Here is a 17,485-nt window from a genome sequence, read left to right on the forward strand (position 1 = left end):
GTTCACACTTGTGGAACATTAATAGTATAATAAATTATATGTAGCAGGTATTCATGCTTGTATACATGTATAAAACGTGAAAGATAAAAGTAGAAGAATTAGACATTCAAGTACCCAATTTGTCTGTTGTTTCAGAAGAAAATGAGTCATATAACTAGCTAAAACATCTATTCCCCAAATTAATTGCTAATGTGTTACATAAATATTTTATACAATTTCTAGAGTGATAGGAAATTTAACAGATATGCAACTATTATAGCTTTGACTTTTGTTGCTGATTTTCTGAAAGCATACGATACATACGTTTTTAAAGTGTACGTATGATTTAAGTTGCTTCTCTATGGTGACTGTAGTCATGGTATGACTTATTCATAATACCTGTGCCTAGTAATTTCATGTACCATCACACACATTTGTGAGGCTGCTGGACAAGGTAAGAGAGTTTTTTTCATTTATGAAAATCTATGTGATCATTTGTCAATGAACCTACAAGCTCATACTAGCACTCTCTTGTCTTGCTTGTTTAGAGATGGGGTCTCACTATGAGTCCTGGGAAGGCCTTGAACTCACAGTCTCCTGCCTCATCACCTGTTGAGAGCTGGGAATGCAGGTGCAGCACCATATCCAGCTTTACACTACGCTGACTTAAGAAAATACTTACCATGCTTTTAAAAACTATTAGCCTTTGAAGGCTCGGATGTTACCGTTCACCCACAGAATCTTTTGAAAAGGCCTCTACTAAATCCCTTAATGTTTTTAATAGACTCTACTGTTAGTAAGTCTAATGATGTATCTGCTTTTCTTATTTCCCAAGCAAGACTGAATAAGACAGTGCTAATATGAACTTGTACATTATTAAAAATGATCACGTGGTAAGCTCTCTTACCTCCTTCCAGCTGCCTCACAAATATATGTTATAGTACGTGAAACTACTAGGCACAAGTATTATGAATAAGTTATGCCATGGCCATGGCCACTATAGAAAACCAACTCACAGCATACATACATTTTAAAAACATGTGTGTCATATGCTTTTAGAAAATCAGCAACAAAAGAAGTCAGGGCAAAAGTTGAGTATCTATTTGTTAAGCTTCCCATCACTCCAGAAATTGCATAAAATACTCAGTTTCTACAACAAAAACGTGAGCCTTAATATAACCAATTTAGTAGTAATATAATGAGGTGCACATGCTTAGGTCTTAGTGCAGTATTATGTTCCTCCCAGCTGCTATGTATGAACACTTCAAAGTACTTGGTCCTGAATGATGAAGACTCCATGTCTTATTGATTTGGTTGCTAGAAAACTAGGGAATTTTAATTTTCTGTGAACTAGTGGCATTTGAGAAACACATGTGGGAAAGACTTGAACGATTTATAGACATAGGCACATGAATGCACATGTATTGATTGCACGTGAAGTGAAATCTCCAGGTTACTTTTCTATGGATTTTAATTTTTTTCTGGTTATCCTACACTGGAGAACTAAGGTATGTTGTGTTTGTTTTCAAAAGGCCAGATGGAAAATTGTGGAGGCTGTGTAATCATACAATGCAAAATAAAGTAAGACCCTTCTTTATATTTTAGTGAAGTTGCATAACAAAAGAAGTTGTAGGAGGGTTTTTTTTATCTTCTTTCTGCAAAAGAAAAAAAAAAACTTGCCTAAAATAGAAGACATGGCTGTATGGTGTTAAATGTGACCCGCTGACGGCTCATGCTGAAACCTAAGCAAAGTTCAAGCGCAGTCTAGATGCAGGGTGATCTAAGCTTCTTAGACTTCTGTGCGGCTCCATGTGTTATGCTCAGGGTTAGGGTTCTCTTCTGCATTGTTTTTATAAAAATAACAAACCTCAATATTGTGATGGAATAATTTCTGAAGCCACTAATGCGTTTCTCAAACCCAGCACCAATCAGTCTCCTTGCCACTGAGTCTTCATTGTATGTATTTCCACATGCTTTACCCCACATTTGAAGATTTTGAATGTTTTCCTGTAGGAAACCCAAATCATCCCAAAACTTCAAAAATCTTGATGAAAGTCACAGATTGAGTTATACAAAATTTGGGGAAAATTCTGTATAAGTTTCACCATGGATGGCCAAAGCACTAAGATTGGGGACTCTTAGAGTGGGAGGCAGCAACCTGCAAGGTTGACAAGAAGACCCCTGTGAAGAGCTGAGTTGGATCCACCTGAAAACACATGTGCTTCAGGGATCAAACGTACCTGAGAAGAGTTTTCACAAGGGACACTTTCCCGAACAGCCCACAGGAACTGAAAGCCGTCATAATTTGGGATTTTTGGAAGCACAGCTTTACTAGGGTTCACAACCTGAAGGGCAATTGGCATTTAATTGTACAAGGAAGAGCTTCTTGCTGTCAGGTGTGTCCAACGATAGAAGGAGTTCAGTTGTGCAATAACGAATCTGTTTTCTTAGGAAGGCAGAAGGCCTAGGGTCCCCAGGGCACCTGGCAGCTGAGCTGTGGGAGCTGCTTCTTTATGGGTGGGATTTCCAAAGCTTCCTTTCACTTGAAGTCTTTGTCAGTCTCAAAGTATGAATAACATCAGGCTTTACAAACTACCCTGATTTCAGAGCAAAGAGAGTTTCGGGTTTGTTTTTTTTGTTTTTTTTTTTTTTGTTTTTGTTTGTTTGTTTTTTTTTAAGACACAGAGAAAAGCAGGATACATACTGAAACACTTGTGACGTTGTGGCTGGGTCCAGTCATTTACCCCATCCATTGTGCCGTCATGGAAACGGCTCTCTCCATTTCTGTTTCCTATCCTGTCTGTCCATGTGGCTGTTAAGAGGGCTTTGGAGGGAAGGTAATTGAATCTTAATACTATCAGAATTTTAATCAGCATCTGGCGAGTAATAGTTGGGGAATACTAATCCTATATGCTGCAAAGATTAAAATGTTTCTCCTTAGAATAGCAATCATACAAATTGCTCTGATTTCTACAGTGTTCTGCACATTTATGGTTCCAAGAACATTTCAGTCAGAGGCTGAGCAACGTGGGGAAATAGAATTATGGCTAGATTTTCCAGGACATTCACATGTGCGCCCAACTTTGTGGCTATGCCTGGAATCTGTTCCTGGCTCAGGATCAGATGCATACATAAACTCATACCACATTCCCATCCTATCTGCTCCCAAGAGTAATTCTTTACAAATGCTGGATGTCTGCTTCACGTTTTCCTCATTTATTAATGATCCATATAATCTGCAATTTTTCATACCTTAGGAGACTTTAAGTCTAGCTGTAGTTTTGCCTATCTTGTGTTTTGCTTTTAAATCTTTAAATCTTCTAGCATGTACTATTGTGAAATATCCAAATATTGCTCTTTTTTTCAATTTTTTTTTTTTGCAAATCAGAAATATTGATTGGTTGATGTTATGTATTTACTTATTTTTGGAACAATGTCTTACTATGTAGCCCAGGTAGGCCATGAACTCACTCTGTAACCCAGGCTGGTCTTTAACATGCAATGATCTTTCTGTTTTTGCTTCCTGAGTGCTGAGATTACTAGTGTGTGTCACCACACCTATATAGAAACATTCATTTTAAAACACATTCTTGATGGAACAGAGGTGAACACATTAGTAGTTGGTAGATGGACAAGGAATGATCTTAAGCTTCCTTAGTTACTCTGTTCCCAACACTGTTGACTAAAATCCCATGTGTTTATATACTTAAGTTATTACCACCTTCAGTTTAAGGTGGTCCTCAACACCCAGCCACCATGCACTCAAAGCAATGCAGCCATGACTCATAAAATCTCTGGCCCTGTTGCCACTATCCTTATCTAGAATCTAAGAAGCAGTAAAAGCAACTGATTTTCCAAGTAATCTGTAATTGGTTCATATTGGGATTTCTGCCATATCTACTATGATTCCAATAGTTATGACCTCCACATTCCCCCTTTAGGGATATTGATCCACTTTCTACTGGACCCATGTTCTTAATAGTAGTTTCCAATTCCCATGACCTCACTCCCATGCCAGTATCATTTTTACTAATGGTAATACAGCATTTAAAAATACATTTGGCTGCTACTAACCAACAAATGTTTAAGAAAAGCTTATGTAAAAGGAAGAGTTTATTGTCCTCATATTGTAAGCATTCTGGAGGCAGAGTTGCTTGTGTTGGCAATATTAGCCTCAAAAGGTTGCTGCATGTATCTGGGGTCTCATTGGAATTTCTCACCTTGGTATCTGCTTATGACCAGTATTACTGGTTGTAACCTAAGTATTGTATTCAGTTTAAAAGAAAATCCAAAGAAGGCCCTATCCAAGCATTCCACCCCACCCTGAACCTCTATCATCAGAGACAATGTCTTTGCTGAGACTCTTCTCTTACACCATGCTTATTTGAAGTTTCATGGCCAGGTGGGTTTCAGGAATAACTCCATTTGAAAAGAGAGAAGTTGGTAAAATACAAAATCAGATTGTAACGTTCCACTTAAAAGAATCATGATTGTTTGTATAATGTTTAGCCCAGAATGTCTACAAATGAATTCGGGGCTCTGTTATCAATTATGGAGTTGGAAATGGATACTGAAACAGCAGGTTGGATGGTTAATCTCAACTGTCAACTTGATGGGGTTTAGAACCGCCATAGAAACAAGTATCTGGACATGGCCTTGAGAGATTGTCTAGATTTGGATCAATAAAATGAAACCCATCCCAAATGTAGTCAAATACCATTTCATCGGCCTGGTCCCCACACTGAATTAAAAAAGGAGAATGTGAGATAAGCACAAACATTCACTTCTCTGTACCTCTTGGCTGCACATGTAATGTCACCAGCTGCTCCAAGCTCCTGCCACCATGAGGTCCTCGCTGTTATTGACTGTACCCTTTCACTATCACATTAAAAAAAAGATTTCCTCACTAGGTTGCTTTGGTCAGGTATTAATATTTTTTGACAGCAACAAGAGACGTAACTAAACCAGAAGGTAAGCTCCAAGCCTATCCAAATGCTTTATCTTATCACTTCAATGATTTCTCTGTGGGTTGGGCCATGATTCAAGGCTGGACATAAGGGCCTTCACCAAAAGTTGCTTAAATCCTCTGGCTCACAACTTCCCACAGTCACAGAATTTGCCTTAAAAAAAATAATGCTGCATTAGAGAAGGAAGCAGACATAAAGAAAAATAGAAACAAGAGGGGAAAAGATGGTTCTGTGGGTAAAGTGCTTCAGCATTTATGAACTCATGAGGAACTGAGTTCAGATCCTCAACACACAAGTGAAAATCAGGCTATGTAGCACACATCAAAGTCTCCAGTACTCACGGGTTATGAACTGATGAGTTTCAAGTTGAGTAAGCCTTTGTCTCAAAAAAGTAAAGGTGGAGAGTGATAGAAGAAGACACAATATCCACTTCTTACCCACACACCTAAATATGAATGTGCACTATATGAATACAACCATACTAATAAGCATACACACTCAGACACAGCACACTCACACACATCAAATAAAGAAAAAGGATATTCTGATGGCTCTACATTCTATAAAATCATTATTGAGGCTAATTTTACTTGAGCCTTTGGTTGTAGAAGTCAATCAGTTCTTCATAATGGTCAAACTAGACCTATTTGTGTTTCTGTCCTTGGAAAAGAAATTTGTCTGGCTAACTTAATTATTAAGAAGTCATCTGTCTTTCAATTTTAATCAATGAAGCATGAAGACTTTAGTCATTTATCTCAGGCAAAAATCCAGTGTTGCCACAATTAAAATTAGTGACTTTTTTCATCACCTATATCATGAAGTTCAAAGGATTTATTGTCTTAAAAGCCATTCATAAATGGACTCACACAATTTCTCAATAATTCTAAATGGTACCACACTTGACTTATTATTACCTAGGTAACATCTTGTTCACCTAGGTAATGCCGGTTACTTCCTCAAGACCCAACTCTGTGTCTGTCGTCCACACAGGTAAATTATAATGTTATTATTCAGTGTCTGCCTTTTCATCAGGAAGAATTTTATAGATAGACACAGTTTAAGCAGAAGGTTGTCAAGCAAACAAAGCAAACATTTCTAAGAGGGACCAGGGTGAACTGCTCCAAAGAGGGTTAGCTGCGCCCTGAGTTCAGCATTGTGGATCTTGAGGTTCTTTTTAATACTTATGAGGTGAATAGCATAGTCATGGAGTAAAGTGACTATTTTCTTTTCCAAATCATGGTAAACCAGATCTTCCTGATTGGATATTTCTTCCCATGATCCTTTGAAAAGCCCACAAAAGGGATCAAAGTACAATGTGAATAATATTGTAATGAACAGTTTTTGTTACAATGAATATATAGTATAATTTGTGATCAGGTATTGCAAGACTTGCAGCAATCTTTTTCTTTGGATAGTTAGGATCTTTTGTGCTTCTGTATGAATTTTAAGACTGTTTTCTTCTAATTCTGTGAAGTATGTAATTAGAATTTTGGTGGTAATTGCATTGATTATGAAGACTGCTTTCAATAATATGGTATTTTACAATATTAATTTTATCAATTCATGAATATGTGAGATCTTTCAATTTTTTTAGTGTCTTCTTCAATTTATTTCTTCGGTGTCTTTAATTCCTTATTGTATAGGTCTTTCGCTAACTTGGTTAGGTTTATTCCTAGGCATTTATTTTATTTTATTTTTTTATTCTTCTCTCATACAATACATCCAAACTGCAGTTTCCCCTCCTTCCATTCCTCCAAGTTTGTCCACCACCACCTCCCCTCTTCAGCAGAATCACTCCTCCTCCATTTCCCTTCACAGAAGAGCAGGCACCCCAAAAGTATCAACCAAACACAATGTAACAAGTTACAATAAGACCAGGCAGAAAGCCTCATATTAGGGCTGGGCAAAGCAACCCAGTAGAAGGAAAAGGGTTTCAAGAGTATGCAAGAGTCAGACACACCCCTGACTATTATGAGTTCCACAAAAACACCAAGCTAACACTCATAATATATTTGCAAAGGACCTAGTGCAGACCCATTCAGGTTCTGTGATAGCTGCATCAGTCTCTGTGAGACCCTATAATCCCTGCTTAGTTGATTCTGTGGGTCATGTTCTTCTGGAGTCCTTGAACCCTCTGGCTCCTATAATTCTTCCTTTTACTCTTCCACGGGGATTCCTTAACCTCCAAGGGAAGAGATCCGACAGAGATCTCCAATTTGGCTTTCTCTGGCTAATATTTGGCTGTAGGTCTCTGCATATGCTCCCGTCAGCTGTCCACAGAGGCCTCTCCGATGATGATTGCACCAGGCACCAGTCTATGCGTATAGAAGAATATCACTAAAAATCATTAGTGATTTTTTTCTATTCTAGGTCTGTGGGCTATCCAGCCTCCAGTTTCTGGTCATCCAGGCAGTGTCAGGCATGGGTTCCCTTTTGTGGCATAGGCCTCCAATTAGATCAGTTATTGCTTGGACACCTTCTCAGGTTCTGAGCTTCTGTTTCCCAGCACATTTTGCTGGCAGGACATACTGTAGGTCGAAGGTTTGGAGGCTGTGTTGGTGTCCCTGTCCTACCACTGCAAGTTGCTTTGGTTTTTTTTTTTTTTTTATAAGTTATTGTGGAATGTGTTTTTTCATGATTTGTCAGAAGGTTCATTATTGATATACAGAAAGAATATTGATTTTGATACATTGATGTTTATATGCTGGTATTTTGCTGAAAAGGTTGGGCAGATCCAAATGTTTTCTGTGAAGTCTTTCAGGTAGTTTAAGTATAGGATCATACATTTTCAAATTCGGGTACTTGAACATTTTTCTATTAATATCATCCCCTGTCCTTCCTTCCTTCCTTCCTCCCTCCCTCCCTCCCTCCCTCCCTCCCTCCCTCCCTCCCTCCCTCCCTCCCTCTCTCTCTCTTTCTTTCTTTTTTTTCTTTCTTTCTTTCATCTTACTCCTCTAGCTAAGACTTCAAGCATAAAGCAAGTCTGAGAGGGAAGACCCTTGTCTCACACCTGATTTTAAAGAGGATGCTTTTGATCTGTCTTCACTAAGTATAAGGTTGGGTATCAGTTTGCTAAACAGAGTCTTTACTGTGTTCCAAAATGCCTGTCCTGTCCTGTTCCTACTATTCCCTGTGGATTTTATCAAAATAGATGTTGAACTTTGTTAGTGGCCTTTTCAGTGTCTGTTAAGAGGATCACGTGATTTTTGCCCTTAACTTATTTAGGGGTTGTATTTTTTTTAGATATACTGAACTTACTCTGCATCCTTTAGATGATAACAAATTGGCCATGGTGTTTAACTATCTTAATGCAATCTTGAATTCAAACTATAAGAACTTAATTGAGAAGTTTTGTGTCTGTGTTCATCAGTCTATATATGCTCTTTTTGCTGAGTTTTCACTTAGTTTTATTATCAGTGAAGTATTGGCATTGTAGGATGAGCTTGGTGTATTTCTTCATTTTCTATTTTGTAGAACAGTTTTGAAGATTAGTGATTAGGATTCATTAAAGACTTGGGCACCTGTCTGGTCCAGTACTTTCCTTTGTGTGTAAACTTTTTGTTATTGTTTCAATCTTGTTACGTGCAAAATCTGCTTAAATTGTTTATATATACCTATTTTTTAGGATAGGTTGTATTTCTGAGGAATTTATTAATTTCTAATTTTTAATATGTATTTTCAAACTACTTCCTAGTGAATTTCTGGATTTCATTGGAATCTGCTATAGATACCCTTTTCATCTCTGATTTTATTGATTTGTGTCTTCCCTTTCTTTTAGTTTGCTAAGGTATTTATCAGTGCTATATTTTCCTTTCTTTAAAAAAATTAATTTAAATAAAGTCTTCCATAGCCCAAGCTAGCTTCAAACTCACTATCACTATGTAAGCAAAGCTAGTCTTGATTTCTCAGTCTTCCTGTGTGTACTTCCCAAGCCCTGGGATTACAGCCATACCCCCAGTGTGCCCAACCTATGTTTATAATTTCAAGATGTAACTTTCCATTTGATTGATTCAGTGTATTATTCTTTTAGTATCCATTAACTTATGCCCTGGTTTTTATTTCTTACCACCTACCAGTCTGGAATTTATTATCTTTATTTTTCTAAGATTTTGAAGGGTATCATTGGACTATTTGTTTGAGATCTCTGACTTTTTAATTAAGCACTTACATCTATAAACTTTCCTTTCAGAACTGTTTTAACTGTGTCCCATGGAATCTGGTAAGTTATTTTTTCATTTTTATTTAATTTTAGGAAATTAAATTTCCTTCCATAACATCTTCAATGACTCACTGGTCATCGGAAAGTGTATTTTTCATTCTACAAGTATTTATGTATTTTTTGTGTTTTATGTTATTAGTAAAAAAATAATTAATTATTTTGTATTCATTCAGACTTGATTTGTATCAAAAAATGTGGCCCCTAAAATATGTCACAGAATCATCTCTAAAATAGAAAGTTCTATGAGCTTCCAAAGATGCATAGAATAAATATTTCACATGGACCATTATGAAGTATCTGTTAAGTCCATTTGGACTGTGGAATATTTTAATTCTGGTTTGCTGACTTTTAGTGTGGATGGCTTATAAGAATGGAATTATAAGAATGGAATACTGAAATCACACATTATTATTATATGAGGCCATGTTATCTTTTAAGCCATTAGTATTTGGTCTATGAAATTAGGAGTTAAAACATTCAGTTCATGTGAATTTATAATTGTTATCTTCATGATTAATTGTTCCCTTTATTAATATGAAGTGATGTTTTGGTCTATTTTGATTAGTTTTGAAGTCAATATTATCAGATATTAGGATAGCTATAATGTCTTGTTTTCAGCTTCTATTTACTTGATAGTATTCTATCCTATAGCTTTTAGTATGTTTTTCTTTCTCAGTAAAGGGAGATTTTTGGAGACAGCAGGTGGTTGGATCTTGTCTTTGTAATCCAGTTAACTATCTACACTTCCTTATTGGTGAATTAAACCATTTATAGTTGAGGATATTATTGGGAGATATTGACTAATTGTTGGTTGTTTTCCTGGTGGATTAGATTATTTTTTCTTCATTTTTTTTCTCTTCTAATTATTAGGTGTTTGCTGCATAACTGTATTAGATATGACCAATTCCTTGCTAGCTTTGTTCATCTAGTCCTCCAACAAAATATATTATTTCCTATGCTCTTTGACTCAGGCTATCTGAACCTGTCAGTCTTTATTGTCAGTTATTTACTTTCTGGGTTTGAAAGATGTCATTCCACATTCTCCTGGCTTTAAGGGTTGTTAATGGAAGAGCTGATGTTTCTGTGTTAATCAGTGAGTTAGCACCTTTTCCTACATAGCTTCTAATACTATTTCTTTGCTTGTGTTTTTTACATTACGCCATGGAGAAGTTCTTCTCTGGTCATGTCTCTTTGAGGTTTGGAATGGCTCATCCATTTCTTTCTCTACATTTGGGGAATTTTCTCCTGTGATTTCATTGAATAGATTCTCTTTGCTTTTCATTGGCATTTTAGCACCTTTATGCACTGATTTTTAGGCTTGTTTTCTTGATCATGTCCTGGAGTTCTTGGACACAAATGTCATACTCATTTAAACTTTTTCTTTCTTGAAATTTGAATATCGTGTTCCTTTAGTCACGCTGTTCCTCCTGATTTTCTTTATGCTGCCCTGTCAAATCTATTAACAATAAATTGTGCTCTGTCTGTATGTGTGTAGCTGAAAGTTTTCCTGGTTCTGTCCAGCTCCTGTGGCCCAACAGTCTATGGCCACTCAGACCCAAGTAAACACACAGAGGCTTATATTAATTATAACTGCTCAGCCATTAGCTCAGGCTTATTATTGACTAGATCTTACACTAAAATTAACCCATAATTCTTATTTATGTTTAACCACATGGCTTGGTACCTTTTCTCAGTTCTGCCTTCATACATTGCTTCCTCTGTGTCTGGTTGGTGATTCCTGACTCAGCCTTCCTCTTCCCAGAATTCTCCTTGTCTGTTTATTCCACTTATACTTCCTGCCTGGCTACTGGCCAATCAGCATTTTATTTATCAACCAATGGGAACAACACTTTCACAGCATGCAGAGCCCATCACCCATCATTTTCCTTTTTCTTTCTATTTAAAAGGAAAGTTTTAACTTTAACATAGTAAAATTATATATAACAAAACAGTTAGCAAGCAAGAATTATAGTTATAATATTTAATCTATTTGTATTTGGCAAAAATCAAAGATATCATATCTATCCTATATTTGTGACAAGGTTCCATATCTACCTTATCTCCTATCATAACTAAGGAAAACCATAATTATAACTATCTAGTCTTCAACTACATCAAAGACCTCAGAAGGATATAATATTACCTAAGTAAACAGGAAGAGCATTGTAAGCAATTTCCAAAAATCCATACTGACAGAGACAGCTGCCTGGATGGATGGTCATCCAAAGTTCCTCTGCAATGTTGGGGCATCCATCTTCAGCCCACAGGTCTAGAGTCTCTCAGTCACTTTTCTCTGTGTCCTGTAGAATGTCTGGCAGTTTCCTCTGCAAAGCAAGAACCTAAAAGACCATTTTGCCTTGCAAAGTTCAATGGTCACCTTCCTATGGGTACTGCATGTCCAGTCAATGCAGCACTTTGTCAAGCAGTCCAGGCAAGAACAGTTTCTTGCCCAAACATCTACTTTTGCCAAGAAGAAGATAAACTCCATATGGCATATCTTCGATGCCCATCCTCCTCTTTGAAGTAAATCATTGTTGCCAAAAGCAGATGTGTCTCACTGTCCAGAAAGTCTGTTTTTAAACATTTTAAATGCCATATTCTATAGGTCTTTGAAGTGTCTGAAGATTTCCTATCTATCTCAAATATATCTATGTATATCTAGAAAACTTAACTAGCATGGCTACAAGTTTGAGTATCAAAGAATACTAATTATTAATCTGTATTTCTGAATTATCTATTATAATTTAAATGAGTTGCAAAAACATAATACCTTAAACAAGAGTAGAAATATACATACAGTATAACAAAATTAACTTTAAATTTTTATCAATAAACTAAAATCTATACCAATGTAAAACATTTTAAATAAGTTGCTCTTTAAAAGTAGGTTCAACAGTCTTTTAGCCTATCATATCTATATCCTATATTTCCATATCATATCCCCCTTTCTTCTTTTAGAAAGATATTGACTATGACCAATAACAATTTGTAACCAACAACCTAAACAAAGACAAAAATCCATAATCCATTTTTTTGGGAATGTGTGTGTAGTGTGTGTGTGTGTGTGTGTGTGTGTTTATTCATTGAGTTTTCCATTTCCAATGTTTATTTCTTTCCATTTTCCTTTCTTACTATTTTTTTTTCAATTTTATATTTTATTTTTTTTGGTTCTTTGGGAATTTTACATTATGCACCCGAATCCCACTCAATTCCCAATCCTTTCTTGTTTTCTCTCCACCCTTGCAACCTCCCCCCACCCCAGAAAAGAAAATTAAAAATTAAAAAAAAAATCTCGTTTCCTCCGGGAAACGACCTGCTCCTCTCACAACAACCTTCTCCCTCACACCAGTCACATCTGTTCCAACTCCAGTTCTGCCACGCATGAACCACTCCGCCCCTCCACCTTTTAAGCCTCTCCATCACATAACCGTTCGTCACTGTTTTATCTGAAGTTGTGGTGTGTCACGAGGTGTTAAGCTGTGTCACACGGTAGACCCTTTTGTCCAAACAGCTTTACTTGCAAATGTGTGTGGCAATATTTGTTGGTCTGGTTCAAGGCCCCTGGCTTCTTCTACATCATCAATAATGGACCCTCACCAAGACTCCTCTCGGGTATCCTCTCGGTTGTCCAGAGTCATGGAGATCCTGCAGGACCTGCCCCCTTTCAGACACTCGGACGGTTCATAGATGGGGTAGATGTTGGGAAGTGCCAGCTCAGAGAACTGGATGCGGGCCTGGGTGGTAGCTGAGTCGGTCAGTTCGGACCTCCGCCACTCCCACCCCACAGTGAGAGGCAGCTCCAGCTCTCCCATGCCCACTCCGGCAAGGGGTGAACCAGCCCTCACATGCCCTTGCTGCCAGGGCCAGGTCTCCTGCAACTCAGCACAGTCCTTGGACCTCAACACAGTTTTAGGCGGCAGCCCAGACTACGGATATCCACCCGGCCTTCAGTGATAACATGGGCCACCGACATCAACACAGACCCTCGTTGCCGCAGGAACATGAACCCCGGTCTGGGTCCAGATAATCACTATTGCTTCAGGTGGCAGGGCAGGACACTCACATTAGACTCTTCCTCACCACCGTCGCATCTCCAGTTCGGCCTCTCTCCATAGGACGCTCTGCTTCTTTTTGTCTCCCATCTCTCCATCACACGCTTGCTCAAGTCAGAGGCGCTGGCCGCCGGAGGCACAGGCCTGGATGTCTTCTACACACGCACGCCACAAGGCACGAGTAGCAGGTGCACCTCCTCCCTTACTTTTTAAATTCTCGATTTCCTTGACTTTTCTCCCATGAGCCAATTCTTTTTCTTACTTTGAGACTGTTATGGAGTTTCATCAAGGCCGCTCTTCCTAACATTGGTATCAAGTGCTCAATAATTCTGGAATGAGGTAAAAACACTTCGCTAAATATGCCCTGTTTACTAGAAAAAAAAACTTATATGAGGAAATCTAGATGACTTCCCAAAGCTTATAGAACTATGTGTGTTTTCTGAGTCGAAGCCCAGTTATCTGACTGCTTCATTACAATAATTCACTTAATTAAAACTATCAAGTGTCTTACTAAATGGACACACTCTAACTGCAGCATTTTATCTACCACTTCATAGAGTTCATTTAAATGGGAGATTACATTTATTCATATGATTTTTATTTTCAGTGAGTCAGTGCGGTTTCTGAAAAATCACTGCTCTTTTTTTTTTTTCCTCCAAGTTTACCAACTGTTTGTAATCTACTGTGATCCCGAATGCCTCTTCTGGTTATCCAAAGTGTCTCTAGTCACTTTTTACTCAGTTTCTTATAATCAAAGATAATACAAGGTGTAACTGGATTGGTAAATGGTCTTATTAATAAAAACCCAGAGCCAGATATTGGGGTGAAAAACTGAGAGATCAGAGGAATAGGACAAGCCACAGGCAGCCTCTCCTCACCAACACCTCAGTCTCCAAAGAGACCTACTTCCTGTATACCCACGCCTATATGCTTTTCTGTTCTGCCATCTCATTTCCTCTCTCTGCCCAGGTACATTATTTCCTGTCTATCTGTACACACCTCCAGACCTCTATGTTTAGTGCTGGGATTAAAGGTGTGTGCCACGCCTGGTTCTGTCCCCAGTGTGGCCTTGAACTCACAGAGATCCATGATAGGATTAAAGGAGTGTGCTACCAGTGCCTGACCTCTGTGTTTACTATAGTGGTTGGCTTTTTCCTCTGATCCTCAGGTAAACTTTATTGGGGTGCACAAAGACAATACCACAAGGAGGCCTCTGCAAATTTTTTCCTTTCATAAGGATTTTGTTTAGAAGCTCTATAATTGGGAGAGGGTCTGTGTACCCTCGATTCCATTGATTTGCTAGTATACTGGAAATATTAATGTGCAAATTTAGTATCAGCCATGACTCATTTCTTGCTACTATTTTTTTCTTCTTTCAGTATTTAAAATAACATGCAAAGCAACAGGCTTCAATATGTTGTCTTCATATACATGCTACTACTCTGCTCCTCAGACTCTTCCTGCCCTACTGCCCTCCCACATCCCATAATTCAGGTTTGTAAACGAGGAATGTTTTCCTCTAAACCACTGACAGCAGCAACTTTAGGATTTCGGCATAGGAAGGATTCACAGCATTACATTTGACAAAGCTCCCTATTCGTCAAAACTTGACACACATAGCAAGTCCAGTGCTCGACTTGGGTTTCACGTGTATTTAGTGTAATGAAGGCTATCTGGAGACGGGTACAGAGGACAGAAGCACTACCCAGCCACTCTTGGTGTTGCCACTGAGCCTGGACAGTTAATTAAAATGCTTGAGTTCCCGTATCATTCAGGTAGCATTATTTTTTTCTACAGTTACAGTATTCAATGAAGAGCAAGAAATGAACGGAAGCTTGCTAATTGTCCAGGCCGTTCATGCCTGCCTGCCAACTGGCACTTTCTATTAAACTGAGAGAGGTCACTCAGATCAACCTGAGGTGCTTCCCTCTCTCAAGGAAAGCACAGCAGAGGATTCCAAGACTTGGTCAGAGTATGAAGACTTAACTTTCCCAGGAAGTAGAGGCCTGCCCTATAAACCAATAAAAGTGAAAACTAAGAAATCCAGACTAGACCACCTCTTTGAGAAATTCACACTGTGACTTCGGTAGAAGGACTGCATCTGTGCTAAAACCCTCTGATTTTATTAAAAATAAACCTTAGCAATCAATTTTCAGTCGAAATGTTCTTAGATAAACAAGTCCATATTGCATCACTTGTCTGACTTCATGTAAATGACTACACACAATAACTGAGCATATATCTTATAGGTACATATTCTATAATTAGTTAGACATTTGTAGGTATATTGACTTTGATTTAGTTGGGAAAATATCATAAATGTAAGAACTCTGCTTCTCAGTCATTAGGGCCCCGAGGCCAAGAGTAAAGCAATCCTCTTCCAAACTTAAAACCTTAAAGGCATTTCCTTCACTTAATGTTAACTGATATTGTTGCTAGGAGGTTCACAGAGAACTAGTCATGAGGATGAGAAAGACTCTATTCCATTATTTTCCTGGTCTTGTAAAGGTAGGGTAAAGTGCACAGATGTGGATTTACCTCCTATACATGGTAATTAATATTGCTAATACCTACTGGAAAATCAGGTGCTTCCTGTTTTGTATGCATTCCATTGAACATCATTCTATAACCTAAGGATGACTCTGGGGATGATATGAAGCTTAGCAAAATTATTAGATCATTCTTTATAGGAAGTAGAACTAATGATGTTATTTGGTTAAATTAATTGGTCACCAAAGACACAGGATACCAATAAAGGATACCAAAAAAGAATTAATTATCTCCTCCATTATTTTCTCTTTGAAATATGATGTAGTGAATATAATGAGCCACTGCTGAAATCAAGTTCTGATAGAGATAAGTTGGGTTATCAACTTAGAAGAAGAATAGCAATTGTATTGAGTGGAACTGTATCCCTGCATTAAATTATGATCGTTCTTAGAGGGAGGTAACTTCCTTCATATTGAGTGGGATTGTTACCCCTGTGTTAGTTCGTGATCACTTTTAGAGGGAGATGGCTTCCTTCATATTGAGTGGGATTGTTACCACTGTGTTAGACTGTGATCATTCCTAGAGGGAGGTGGTTTCCTTCACATTGAGTGGGACTGCATCCCTGTGTTAGATCGTGATCATTCTTAGAGGGAGGTGGTTTCCTTCACATTGAGTGGAACTGTTACCCCTGTGTTAGATTGTAAGCATTCTTAGAGGGAGGGGGTTTCTTTCATGTGGAAGTCAAAGAATTAGACTTCAGCTTTTATAATTTTTTTTTTTTACTTTCCTGTAGGTTTATTCACAAATTTAAAATCTTGAGAGAACAATTTGCGAAGAAAAACATGAAATACTTGTTCATGAGCAATCTTTACCCCACCCAAGGAAAGAGAAATGGTATTTCAGAAGTACTCTTCAGGAGGAAGCTGTTTATTGAAATAAGGGAGGCTGATTGTCAGAAATGAGGAGAAACAAATGTGAACAGCTCTGTGTTTGGGGCTCTGGCCACATGGAACATTTAACAAAGCATATGTTGTGTTTAAAAAAAGAGGAAGTTGCCATTTTTTTTTTTTTTGAAAAAAATATTCAGTGTAAGAGGGGGAAAAAGAACAAGTTTGCTTACAGACAGCAATTCAAGAACACAGAAAAGAGACTGGAACATTTGGGCATCAACATGGCTTTCCTCCTTTTTTTTTTTATAATATGCACTAATATCACAAACCAGTTTTGCTGAAGACATATGCTACAAGGCCAATAATGGGAAATCCTCTAGAGATGGAATGGAATGTTCTGGGGATTTAAGATGCTAAACTCAGCTTGGACATGTTCTCAGTCTTTCAAGATTTTTTCTTTAATTCCCATAACATTTCAGAAAACTTTCTGAAGCCTTTGCCATTGTGAGTGCCATTCCCAACTCTCTGTTGAGAGAGGGCTGTCCCGTGTTACAGGTTGCATAGCACAACCCTAGCCTCTACACTTGAGTTGTGGTTGATAGTTCCCTTCCAGCTGTTAATAATACAAAAGGCCTCCAGATGTGACCAACTGTTCCTAAGGGAGTTCAAAGCAGCAAATGGGTGGGGGGACTCCTTCTGACATACCTATATATCTTAGAAGATAAAGCATTGGTAGAGGATATTCAAATAGACTGTATTTCATGTGTACAAATATATTCAACAAAGGTACAAACTTACCTAGAGCCCACTAAAAAGGGCAGATAAATGGTTCTTCCTTCTCCATAACTGCCCTGTTTCCAGGAGTTCTGTAGAATAACCACGGCCTGG

This window comes from Peromyscus leucopus, chromosome 8a (genome assembly GCF_004664715.2).
Source record: "Peromyscus leucopus breed LL Stock chromosome 8a, UCI_PerLeu_2.1, whole genome shotgun sequence".
In the NCBI taxonomy this organism is placed as follows: domain Eukaryota; kingdom Metazoa; phylum Chordata; class Mammalia; order Rodentia; family Cricetidae; genus Peromyscus; species Peromyscus leucopus.